The sequence below is a fragment of the Pinus tabuliformis genome, chromosome 2_1, assembly GCF_031772625.1.
Source record: "Pinus tabuliformis cultivar Carrire ecotype Pingquan chromosome 2_1, CPIR1, whole genome shotgun sequence".
In the NCBI taxonomy this organism is placed as follows: Eukaryota; Viridiplantae; Streptophyta; class Pinopsida; order Pinales; family Pinaceae; genus Pinus; species Pinus tabuliformis.
The window spans coordinates 834963067-834976608 of record NC_142299.1 but is presented as its reverse complement, the minus strand read 5'-3'; the positions used below and the strand labels follow the sequence as shown (position 1 = coordinate 834976608).

The window sequence follows — 13542 nt, the reverse complement described above, 5'->3', positions numbered from 1 at the left end:
AAAAAATCATCAAAATATTTTGAAGGAAATAAATTATTTCAAACATTAGAAATAAAAAAATGATTTCAAGAGTAATCTTGATGCAGTAAATTATTAAAACTACTGTTCAAAATATATTTAGTAATACCTCGATGGACACTATTAAGAATTATTAATTGTCAAAAGTTGTGATACCTAAACTTAAATGAAATAGATGTGCAGTATCAATCCTCTTGCAAACTATCCACAAGATTATATCCCTTCTTCATCGGCAACTAATTACTAACAAAAAATTACATACACATAGAAATATAACAAACAATTATAACATTCACAAGCATTACCATCCAAATCCAAACACATAAACGCACAAACCACTAAAAGCATCCAAGCACATACGTCCAAACTATTCAAGGCAAGCAGCAACGAAAAAAATTAAAGAAGAGAATGATATAGTCAGGTCAAACAAAGAAAACATAATGCAAGTTTCAAGGTATGAAGTTGATCTCAAACATATACCTAATAATGCTAATCTAAAAATGTGTCATTGTTGCCATCAACTGGAACCAACCTAGATCCATCTAACTTTGGATCTAGCATGCGCCGAGAAGGATCAAATCCCTCGAGGTGTAAACCTTTCCTCAAATTCCACACTCCAAAAAGAAAGTTTGCACAGTGGGGAATTTGATCCCTCTCGGCGCATGATATATCTGGAGTTAGATGGATGTAGGCTAGTATATTAAATTAAATTATTTGATATAAGTTAAAAATGTAATTATAAATTATAAAATATTATGATATGAAGTTATCCCTGATCCTAATGAATTTTGTTCTTTCCCTTAATCCATTTTTTTCTCAAACTATATCTTTCTCTCTATAAAGTATTAGTATTGGTGTTGATCTTGTGTGTTTTCACTACATATTGGAAAAACTTCCCAAATTTTAATGATTTAAGCATGATTCTCAGTGATTCCCCAAACCTATGGTTTTACACCTTAACTTTGCTTCCTTATAGGAATATATTAACATTTCTTTAGATCGTAATGATTTTTGGTATCCCCTTGAGAGAATACCTTTGATAGTTGTTGTTTAATAAAATGTTGTAATTAAATTTATTGAGTTATTTGAATTTTATAAATGGTGATTTCTAAAAGATATTTTTAACTGCATACTTAACTTCCAACTATCTAGTCACCATAATTTTCTTTCTTGCTCACTCTTACATTGGTATCCTAAAAGTATAAGCATTCATCAACCATTTAACCCATATAGCTAGAGTAATAAAATAATATTTATTTATTTGCTTTCTATGATATGTAAAACTTTTTGTGTCTTCATACAAACACTTTAAAGAACAAACAAAAAACTACCAATAATAAACCCTCACAAAGATTACAATACCACAACTACTCCATCCATAATTTTCACTGCACAAGATTCTTGTCCTCGATCATATCGATGCAAGTGATAGAAAAAGTGATCATAAAATATTAATTCAAGCAACCTAAAAGGAAATTTTGGTATTATATAATAACTCTAGAGAACAAATTTTACATTTTGGACAAGACTAGTTATTGAAAACACGGAGAAACTAACCTTCCTAGTTAATTTCCTCTACACCTCCCCAACCTGGAGTGTGCGGATCAAATTTTCCAATCCAAAATCAGTAAGGCTATCGATCCAACAAATCCACTGAGGTCTCTGGCTTCCTATACAAGGATGATAAGTTTACAGACACATAGAAATTTATCTTACAGGATGTACTATAATATTTTTCCTAAGCTAAAGCATAATAAAGTTTCTACAACATGACTTATTTGTTGGTTATCCAGCTAAAAGCACATGTTCATTCTTGTTTTTCCCTTTCTTGATATTTCTCATCTACCTTTTCAGATATGAGGTTCCAACTTGCATATATAATCCTAAGCCTTCCTTCCCTTACCAGAAAGACCACCTATTTTCTTCACATTCCATCCCTCAACCAAGAATTCCAAGATATCAACATTGTCTCTTGATGTGTACACACCTAATCTCTAAACAACATAAGAAAATTAGTAAAACAAATTAACATCCTACCCATTGTACATCAAATGTTCAGGCATTATAACCTTTTTCCGCATCAAAGCTTCAAAATCTAGAATTCTGGCACCAGGATCAATCTCAAACAACTTTTCAACATTCTTTGTGTATGTAGTCTCATGATGTTTCTTGTTTGCAGCAATAGTTCCACATATTTGGGCCAATTTTTGCTGGCCAGATCCTTTAGGAAATCTTGTAGTGTTGTTATGTGATATGAATGTTTCTCTTTCTAGGAAGGAAGTATATAAGAATCCAAGATAGGGGCCATTTTCTATGCCTAGACACTAAACAACCAAAAAAAGATCAAATTATAAAATTCTCATTCAAAAGCTAAAATATTTTGTAGAAACTCCTAACATGAAACATGTCCACAAACAAATAGAATGGAATCCCACAACTTCTTACTACCAATAAGAAACAAAATAAAATACTTTGACAAAATGCTTGCAGTGATAAGACATTGTACCATTCCAAATCCAATAAGATACTGTATGTTTTGTTCAATTTGCCTCATGTCTACTCGACCACACAAGTAAATATATTTATGAAGAATATCATGATGTTTTTCCTCCTCAACTATCCACATATGTGTCCATGTTTCCAAAGAAGTGGGACTGGCACCAATCTCATCTATTACACCATCAAATGTTTTAAGCATAATCTGGTAAGTAGGAAATGTTTCCTTTGTAATCATGTATCCTACTAGATAGACTAAATAGTCATCTGGTAATTCATGAGACCACTCCCACAATTCTATAAGTTGGTCAATGAAGCCATCAGAAGATGTATCAAGCAAAAAATCTTGTGGTTGCTAAGACTTTTCAACAAGATTTGAATGAATCACTATAATTTTCTGCCCACTCCTCCATAGATTTAAAGGTATCAACCTTCTCAGGTGGCATGGAATGAGCCACCTATTCACGAGCTTCATGTGGTTGGAAATGGATTCTGAATTTTTCAACTTCCTTGAAAGATAAAATCATAAATTCATGAGAATCAAATGCATATTTAGGTAATAAAATGCAGGTGCTCTACAAAATAACAAATGAAGTCTTAGAAGTTAAAATAAGGATCACTGAGAGACAAAATATATTTATGACTACATCACCGAACATGTGATTAACTAGGGATCTGCATTTTGGTTCATGAAAATTATGAAATTCAAAAATCTAATTTTCTAATACATTATAATGACTCACAATGTAAGTGAGATTGCTAGAAGGAAACTAGCAATGTAAGTGAAAAGGCTAGATACCAAGGATCCTAGCTGAGATGAAATATTAAGCCTATCACCTCAAAATGACTACATTTCCTTTAAACACCAAAACATTCCCCATTCCTTATTGGTAAACACACAATTCAAGGATTGAATTCCATAAGTCTTTCGTAGCGAATAGTAATAATTTAATATAATTTCCATGAAGTCCTTCTTAGAGAATAATAATAATTTGATTTAATTACACTGAAGGAATTATTTTAAGGGACAGTTGCCCACCAACCTTCATCATCTTTCGAGAGCCATTTGCAGCTAGCCATGTGCATTCTTTGTTTAACACTGCAACTGTCACATGTGTATGTTTTCTTTCAAACCCCATTGTTGTCCAGACTTAGGGTGTAAAAATAAGAGAATTGGGTTAGGGGATCAAATTAGCTACGTGTATGTTTTTGTTTCAAACCCCATCGCCTCTTAGCTATATAGAATTTGGGTGTAAAAATAAGGGAATTGGAATAGGGGAAATCAATTCCAGTAGTTTCCCTTGGATTGATGTTCCAAGATTGAGGAAATTAAATTCTATATTGCCATGGGGAACTGACTTGAAGAAATTAAAGGAGTTACTCTCATCGGGATTATAACTTTTTTTTTCTGATTTAGTGTGTACTATCCTCATTAAAAATTTCATTAGAACAACCTTATTAGTTTCCCATTTGATTTTGGATTCGGCCTCAGCTTTCTCGGGTAGCACATCGAAAAAATATTTGACATGAGGCTCTTCCTCTATTTGGAGCTTTGAGGTCATGACCATGCGATGAGAAACTTGCTCATTTATTATTTTCTTCTCATGACAAAGTGAAGCATGCATTCCCAAGCAGTGCATCTACCCAAATATATCATAGTTTGGGTATTAAGAATTGAAAAGTTGCATGGAGTATTTTAGAGAATGATATATTGGGAGGCTTAGGTTTTACCTAATTCAATCAAGTAATAAAAATATTTCATGAAATTCTCCACATTTTGACATAAGTAGCATAATTCATAGATCATGTCGTCGATAAAGGGTTTCTTATCTTGAACTGATGCAAGATGAAGAAAATGGAACAATGAATACTTTAACAACATGCACTAATGCTTTGTCTACAACGCTCTTCCACACTCTTCCTGAAAATGCAAAGATCCATTTCTAGGCCTTTGTTCATATTTCAAAAGATGCTATTGGTAAAAAAAGGAAAATATTGTTGGAATATATGAACGAAAATGTTAGAAAGTAGAGCACTTATGATTACGGACATATTTAATGGGCTTGCAAATGTGCACGCTATGATCTCAGAACTTGGTTTCTAGATGTCAAAAGGAATAGAAGCGAGATTGATTTCCACCAATTCAAGCAACTTAGAGGCATTCGTTGAAGAGAAAGAGGAGGTAATAAATCAATGAACTCAAAAAAATGTTGGAAAGGAAAATGAGGAAAGACACAAATTAAAACAAAAATTCACACACACACACAAAACACACGAGTTGACGCTCTTCTCTATTGATCACACAAACTTGAATTGATTATAATGAACTCTGTGAGGTGTATTTATACTTTTTAACTAACAACTCAATTGATAGTAAATTCAACATGCAAACACATACTAATCTAGGTGTTCCCCAGAAGATGGACTCACATAGAAGTCCCAAACGTTGGGTTTAAGCAAAACTCTGAACATGTTATTCCACAATTTTTAAACACATACTAAATTTAACCTTTTCCAAAATAAGACTAAACTCGAACTGACACTAAGTTGACTCAAATTAACTCGCACTAACCCTAGTTAAATCAAACTCTAAATTTGGACTACTTTTCCTAAGGGAGTAATTACCCATTTTTAACACTCCCCCTTAATTACGACTGCTAAACTAAGACATGAATCATGACAACTCAAACATGCCTGCTAGCCTAAATCTCAGCTAGGATTACAACACCTAAGTTTCCTCTATGAAACTAAAATGCATCATTTTTGAAGGGCTTAGTGAATATATCTTATTGATCACTCGATTTACAAGGCTTCAAATAAACTTCTCCATTATTGACAAGTTCTCTAATAAAATATTGTCTTGGATTAATATGTTTTCTCTTTTGGTGAAACACACTATGCTTGGATAGTGCAATGGCTGAGGTGTTGTCACAATATAATTTTGTTGATCCTTCTTGTTTCTCCTAAAGTCCATCTAAAAATCTTCATAAACATACTACTTGGCATGCTTATGATTTCTTTATTACATATTCTACTCCTACTGATGAAAGTGTCACAATAGGATGCTTCTTTATGCCCATGATATCACACTTGAACCAAGATTTCCTAAAAAATCATTGTCAGTATATCCAACCAAATTCTTCTTTTCTATACTTGCATAAAATGTGCTACAATTTATAGTTTTTGCTATCTATCTCATAATACTTTTACCGACTTTCCATTGTGACTCTTTTGGAGACTCCATAAATATAGAAATCAAACTAACTCCTTGTATAATATATGGTCTTCTAGTTGTGAGATACATAAGGATTCCAACCAATATTTTGAACAAAGTTTGATTGATATCTAATGCGTCATCATCCTTACTTAACTTTGCACCTATTTCTACTCGTGTAGGAGTAGCTTTATAATTTTCCATCCTAAATCTTTTAAGAAATTATTTAGCATATTTATTTTGAGAAATAAAAATTCCTTTCTCTCATTTCTCAACTTCTATGCCAAGAAAATATTTCATGATACCAAAGATCTATCATTTAAAATTATTCCTTCAATGCTACTTTAAACTCATCTAATTCAAGATTGCTAGTATAAATCATATCATCCACATACAAACAACAAATTAAAATTTGACCATGTTCATTTACCTTTGTGTACAAGTTCGGTTCAATGTTGCTTCCACAAAATCCATTCTTGACCATATAGCTGTCAATTCTACTATAATAGGCTCTTAACGCTTGTTTGATTCCATAAATGGATTTCTTTAATCTGTAAAGTTTATCTTCATGAAATTCAACTTCATAACCTTGAGGTTGCTGCACATAGATTTATTCTTCTAGAATTTCATTCAAGAAGATTGATTTCAAATCCATATGATACACTTTCCACTTTTTCTGAGTTGTTGTTTCCAAGACTACTCTAACTATATCCAATTTGGCTACCAGAGAAAATGTTTCTCCAAAGTATATTCCTAGTTGTTGTGAGAACCCTTTTGCTACAAACCTTGCTTTAAATATGTCCATCTCTCCTTTTACATTCAACTTTGTCTTGTACACGCATTTCACACCAACGATATTTATCTTTTGGAGAATCAACCAAATCCCAAGTATCATTCTTTTCAATATATTATATTTCTTCATCCATAGCTTGCACCCAATTCTCATCTTTAATAGCTTCTTAAAATGATGAAGGTCAAAATGACAACAATGCAAAATTTGAACTAACCTCCAAATCATCATAAATATCTTGTAGACTTCTCTTTTTTCTCTTACCGTTGCTTGATTCATCACTTCACTGATTGTTGGGAGTATTTCAATCTGTTGATATTCTTGAAGATCCATGTAATGTTCAGAGAATCTTGGAGCCCTTATTGGCGTGACTTTATTTGGTGTATTCTCTTGTGGTCCTTTTTGCTCATTTTTTGCTACATCATCTTCTTCCATGAGTGGCACTCTTACCTCAACTCTTCTGTCTACACTCCCATTCCATGACTCTTGTTCTTTGAGCACAACATCTATGTTGATTAGAGTCTTCTTCATGCCAAGGTTATACAATATATAAGATTTTGTCTACTCACTATAACCAATAAATATGTATTTTTCACTTTTATCATTTAACTTTCCTCTTAGCTCTTTAGGTACATGTGCATATGCTACACACCCAAACACTCTAAGATGAGATACACTATAAGGGATACTTGACCATGCTTCTTTTGAAACTTTGTTCGTAATGTTATTTGTAGGAGATCTATTTATCACATAAAAAACATATGAATCTTCTTTTGCCCAATACTCATTAGACAAGTTTCTTCCTTTCAACATGCTTCTTGCCATGTTACATAATTGTTCTATTCTTTCTCTCTGCTAAACCTTTCCTATCACCAATGACTTATAATTACATTAGACACCCAACTTATTGAGTTTACATATTGGACCCAAATTTAACATCAATGTCCCAAAATAATGGAATTACGTTCTGTTTAAGGCTAGAAATGTCCTTGCCTCAACATTGGGGAGACCACTCGGTCAGGAACTTGAATATCATTCCTTTTCCATTTGGGATAGTAGTTCCGACTAGGGATAATGGGACCAGTGTCCCGTTTAATTATATGATGGGGTGAAAGCAGTTTGATAGAATAAATACGAATGCAAATGAATAAAGCTATATCTATCTTTCTAATTATCAGGAGATAATTAACTTTGCATATGCAATTTTATAAAGATTTCTTTATAAATGAAAGACAATATAGATTATCAAACATTTAAAAGAGTTAAAACGAATTAAAAGATAATTAAATTGATTAAATAGTTAATCAATTTAATTGTTAAGCACATATCGCATAAAAATTATACTGTTTCATACATACAACTAAAGATAACAATTAATACACTTTTCAATAGTGAAACAATGCTTAATTGAGTTGTGATATTGCATATAATAAAACAGTAATAAAATTTGACTAACTTTAAAACATAAAAAATGACACCAATACAAAGATAATAGTACCACATATATTAATGCTCTGCTCATGGAAGAAGACAGTCTCTGGCCCAACCTTTCTATTAAAATTATCAAAGAAATACAAAAGTGCAAGTTCCTTGAGTCTTATTACAAAAAATTTAAACCCCTTCTCTAAAGACATGAGAGGGTATTTATAAATAAAAGTTATATTATAAAAATAGAAAATGCATATTTTGTTGAGGAGGTTAAAACAAACACTCCTTAAAATAAGAAACAAAAAGACAAAAATAGCTTTAGTTTTAACAAGAAATTAAATATGGGAAGTTGAATACTCTCCCATTTTCTCTCGTAACTTGTAAATAGCCTCCATCACCTTCAATTCTAGGGGATGAGCTGGCCTAATCCACATCTATCACACAAACAAGGCATATGAAAGAGGTTTGAGCATGTATTTAGTTAAATTAAAAAGGTTGTGAAGAACTAACCATTGACCATATGGCTTTACCAAGAACTATTGGTGATATTCAAGATTTAAATTAGATAATTTCTTGATGTTATCTTCTTTTTCCTTAGATTTGTTATGCCAATACTCTATGAGTGTTTGAGTATCTGGCAGGCATTCTCTTGGGCACTCAGTAATAAGATTAGCATCTGCAAGACTTTCTCTAACAATTTTGGTAACCTGGCCTACTAGGTCTCTTGCTCTGTAGATTGCTTCTTCAACCTAATTTAATCTAATATCCCAATATCTGAAGAGAAGATCCTTGTATGACTCTTGTATTTTGGGAAGATTTTCTTTCATTCCCTCTGTACTATCCTGCCAAGTAATGAAGTCAAAAATCTTGTTGTTGATATCTTCATAGTATGTTCTTAATTTAGACATTTGATTAGTCAATGAGTCACTGTTTTTGCAGAGGTCATTGATGATCTTCAATTTCTTACAGAAGTTCACTTGCTTTTGGGTGAGGAGAGCATTGATCTCTCTGACTTCTTTTCTGAATCCTTCAATATCAGTGTCCTTCTATATCTGAGTTATTTTAAGTTGAAGATGATTAGTCTGTGCATTTAAGCTTTGAATATCAGCTTCATTTCAAACTTTAAATTGATTAAACTCACTTTGTAACTTTGACAACTTGAGTTTCCACTCCTGCTCAATATCATGTCTTGAATTAAGTAGTGTTTGTTCTAACTGCAATATTTTTTCATCTTTCTCTTTAACTAGTTGTTGAACCTTAGTAGCTTTGAAAATGGTGGCCATAGCATAGGCTCTTTCATATTGCAATAACTTAGCTAAATCATCAGATGAATTAGCTTGATAATATTTCCATACCACATCTAATGGGATGCTTCTAGGAAGAAGTTCCTGAGAATGTTCCATTCTTCTTTTCTTCTTTTGTCGACTAATGACGGCACGATGTTCAGGACTGTAGAAAATATCAAGAGGTGGAATTTCTTCCACTCTGAGAACAATCTCGGAGGTAGGGACTGCCGAGATAACTTCTTTATCCATCATTTGACTTGATGACTCATTCACAAGAGACTTTGTCTTGATGGCTTCAAGAGTCTTATCTATCCCCATTGAAGCTGAATCCTGCATTTCCTTCTCCTGTGTGCTATCTAGCTCCTTGTTGAATTGATCCCACACTTTATCAAGCTTGCTAGTAGACAGGAGCTCTTCTATTTGTTTATCTAAAAGTGCAGTAGTGGGTATCTTTTTTGTTTCCTTTGTAGACGGTGGTGAAGACTTTTCTGTAGGCAACTCTAGCTGTAATGCAATAAGGCATTCAGAAGGCAATTTATACAACCTTTTATTTCTATATTCTTGGAATAAGACAAAATCCTTGGGGCCTAGTCGAATTTGTGCTAAATGTTCCACCTGTCTGTATGATTCATGCATCTCAAACAAATCATCAAAGTCATCATGTTCATGAAAAAATGGCATTATTTTAACCTGAGTGGTGAATTCATGAATGACCTTATTAGGGTCGTACTGTTTAGGAGGAATAGTGGGGAGCTGCATGCCTTTGATTCGCTTGATTTCTAAGACAACATAATTGCAATTGTCTAGAGCATAGACCCCACATTGAATATGAAATTGTGGCCAAATGGCCTTTTTGAGTCTTTCAAGAATTTAGTCACACCATCACCTACGTTCTGATAAGCAATCTCCCGAGCCAAAAGCTTATCGGGAACATAAATAGGAAGAACATGTGGGGCCACAAGACTCCCAAATACTCTAATATAAGTAAAGTTTTCTTCAGTAAACAAGCTGCTAATGGCAATGAAGTTTGTCGTGGCTTCCTAAGACAACTTAGGGGCATTTTGATAAAAAATTGCTTTTTACAAAGGCAACATCACTTTATAGAAAATTCTGTAAAAATGAGGCTGATACTTAAATTCCCATAGGATATCATGATATAAGTGAATTGGTGTAGGATCCTCGAGTGTCCATTTCCATCCCATTGAAGGAAAATAAAAAGAGAAACAATTGACATCTATAATATAGGCACTCATATAAAAAGTTGGCACGATTCTCTCCGAAACATTGTGTTTTTGCTTATATTCTAAGTTTTTGGACACAATATTGTTGGACAAGATAGTAGCCCAATTGGTAATTTTAGAATTAGAAGTAGCTTGAATCAAGGGGACCCATTCAACTTTAAAGTTTTGTTTGTTCAGAGAACTGAATAGTCTACATATCATAGCAACAGTATAACAGAATGGACCGATAAGAGAAGCTAAAGAATACATACCCTTACTATCATGCTTGTGCTTGCTTGGGTCTTGTCTCCACTGTCTAATGGGCTCTGACTCTATTTTGTTCTTCTCCACAAACCTCTTAAGAAATTTCTTGTCGTAAATCTTTTGGTGGTCTGGCAGATGATACATTCTCTTCAAATCTGTAGCTTTGAAAGATCCTACTAGCGTTTGCCTTCATGTCAAGAATGTCCTAAATCAGTAAAGTAACATGGAAATGAAAGTACTAAAGAAAATACTTGTTCAAGACCTTGATTGGATCCCTACTAGCCACGACAAGAATTTCGTCAAACATATCATTGACATGTAACCTACAGGTGTAAATAACAGAATTAAGTGTAAGGATCTCGTACTTATCTGAGAATTGCTATGAACCATTCTTCCCTCATGCCATTTTTCTGCATTATCATCTATTAGTTCATAGGCACATTATCCATTCACATACAAGTAAAAACATGCTGAGAGCCATACATAGCTTTTGTCATAAAATGTGCATATTACCATCATAATAGGAATATAAATACAATAAGTGTATCAGCCATCAAATCCATAAATACATCAGGACAATTACACATGAAAATCAAGGGAATGGATTTCTCATTAATGAACAATGAACCAACTGGATATGGGACTACCATGTTCCACCCGACCATAGAATGGTTGAGCCAAATCTCTCTTTAGCCATTCACCCTCGTGCCATATTAATTCCAAGCATGGATGTGGGATCTCATAGAACACATCAATCAAAACTCATCCAGGGCTTCCAGAGGCCATCCACCTCAACCCATCAAACAGTGATTCCACCTCATGGTCAGACATCACCAAAACCATCACAAGATCTCTCTCCATCATAGCCATCCAAGGCTCCAAAGCATTTGTTCCAACCAAGGTTCGAGGACTAGTAACTCAACCCACACGTCACAGGGCTCTAGAGTGTTTGTCCAACCAAGGCTCTAGGACTAGTAACTCAACCCATAGTTGTCACCAGGCTCTAGAGTATTTTTCCAACCAAGGCTCTAGGACTAGTAACTCAACCCACTAAGGGCTTTAGAGCGTTTTTCCAACCAAGGCTCCAAGACTAGTAACTCAACCCAAGCTATTACAGGGCTCTAGAATGTTTGTCCAACCATGGCTCCAGGAACTAATAACTCAACCGAAGCTAAGGAAATATGAGAACCAACCAAAACAAAACAATAAAAATAAACCCACAATCACCATGGATATCCAGGAAATATGCCATACATGTCCAAACTAGAGAAGAAATCATACATGCAACTCAGTACCTGCAAGAAAATCTGATGTAGTTATTGATGTCGATGCCTTCTTACACTTTCCTACTCTTTCTTTTCCTTCTGGCACAAAGAATCCAAGTTTGCCACACCCTCCAAGAGTGCTCCAAGAAAACTCTAAGTATCCAAGAGTATGAGCGCGCGCGAGAGAGAGAGAGAGAGAGAGAGAGAGAGAGAGCTCCAAAACTGGACTAACCAAGTATGAGACAAGATCGTACCAATTTATTCTCAGAAGCATTTTTATTAATGAGGCCTTTATTTTCTTCATTTTCCATTATTTTCCCTCAATTTACTCCTCACATGAAACCTGTGACCTTTCACCTTCTTTTTCTCCTAATTTCCATTAGTTTCATAAATGTACCAAAATACCTTTTTGCCTCTTAAATGCCTTAACCATTGCCTTTGCCAATTTCCTTAGCCATAACCAACCAAATGAACACCCACTAGGATGTGATGCCCAACATTCAGCTTGGAATACGTGTCCCATCACCATGGCCTTTTATATTTTTACATGAGTTTTTAACCAGGGTTGTTACATATATACCTTGTGATAGGATTGAAGGGAGATAACAATCCTATGGTGTGGTATATATAAAACATAAGATACATATATATTATAAAGTCTAATGCGTACATAATGTAAATGACACCAATAATTTTAAGTGGCATAATATTATTATGGTGTAGTATGTAGAGGTAGGAGTTGGGTGAACAAGAGGGGACAAAGTGGAATTAATTAGGATGTTACCTATTACTTTGTATATAATTAGAACATTAACATGGATATACAAGGAATAATATTAAAGCAATGGAACTCTAATTGTGTATATGAAACTAGGAGAGTTCATTGTAAAGGTGTTAAGTGTCAACATAATACTCATAAATTTAAAGGAGGAATATGATTAGTATTCCAATTACATCATGAAGAGATATGTCAAGATGAAGAGAAATTGTTGTTAAACTATATTTATGTCAATGGGAAAAAACATCAGTGTGCAAATAAAGTACATTCACTTGTATGCTTAGATTGTTCAAGTGACACAATTAAAATGACTAACATAAACAACTTATTTATATCATTGTAGTATTCGTTAGATAGTCATATTTTTGTTCCTAGACTAAATTATTCATTCATGTTAGTCATTTTTACTTGCATTACTTATTAACTAGTTATATATTTTAATCCGAGACTAAATTAGTCATTTATGTTAGTCATTTTTATTTGGGTCACTTAAGATTGCTCATTTTTGGTAGTATTTCACTTGCAAAATTTTAGTGACTAACTTTTTAGTCACTTAGTCACTAATTTCTCATTTTCTGCTTGTGACAATACCTCACCAAGATCCTTTCCTGAACATACTCTTTTGGTATTCCTGGTTCCTTTCATTAGAACCTTCTGAGTTTCCATTACATTCTACTCTCTTCTCCTAACAACTATATCCACATCACAATTGTGGATATATCGCAACAACTTCTCTTAACTGTAGTTGAATGTTGTTCTGATTTCCTTTTTGTTGTAAATCTT

At 33.6% G+C, this 13542-nt stretch overlaps 1 pseudogene; it reads right to left on the bottom strand.

Annotated features, from left to right (window-relative positions):
- Positions 1 to 1792: 1792 nt before the first annotated feature.
- On the bottom strand, positions 1793 to 9991 carry LOC149203240 (stearoyl-[acyl-carrier-protein] 9-desaturase, chloroplastic-like; annotated as a pseudogene).
- Positions 9992 to 13542: the final 3551 nt, after the last annotated feature.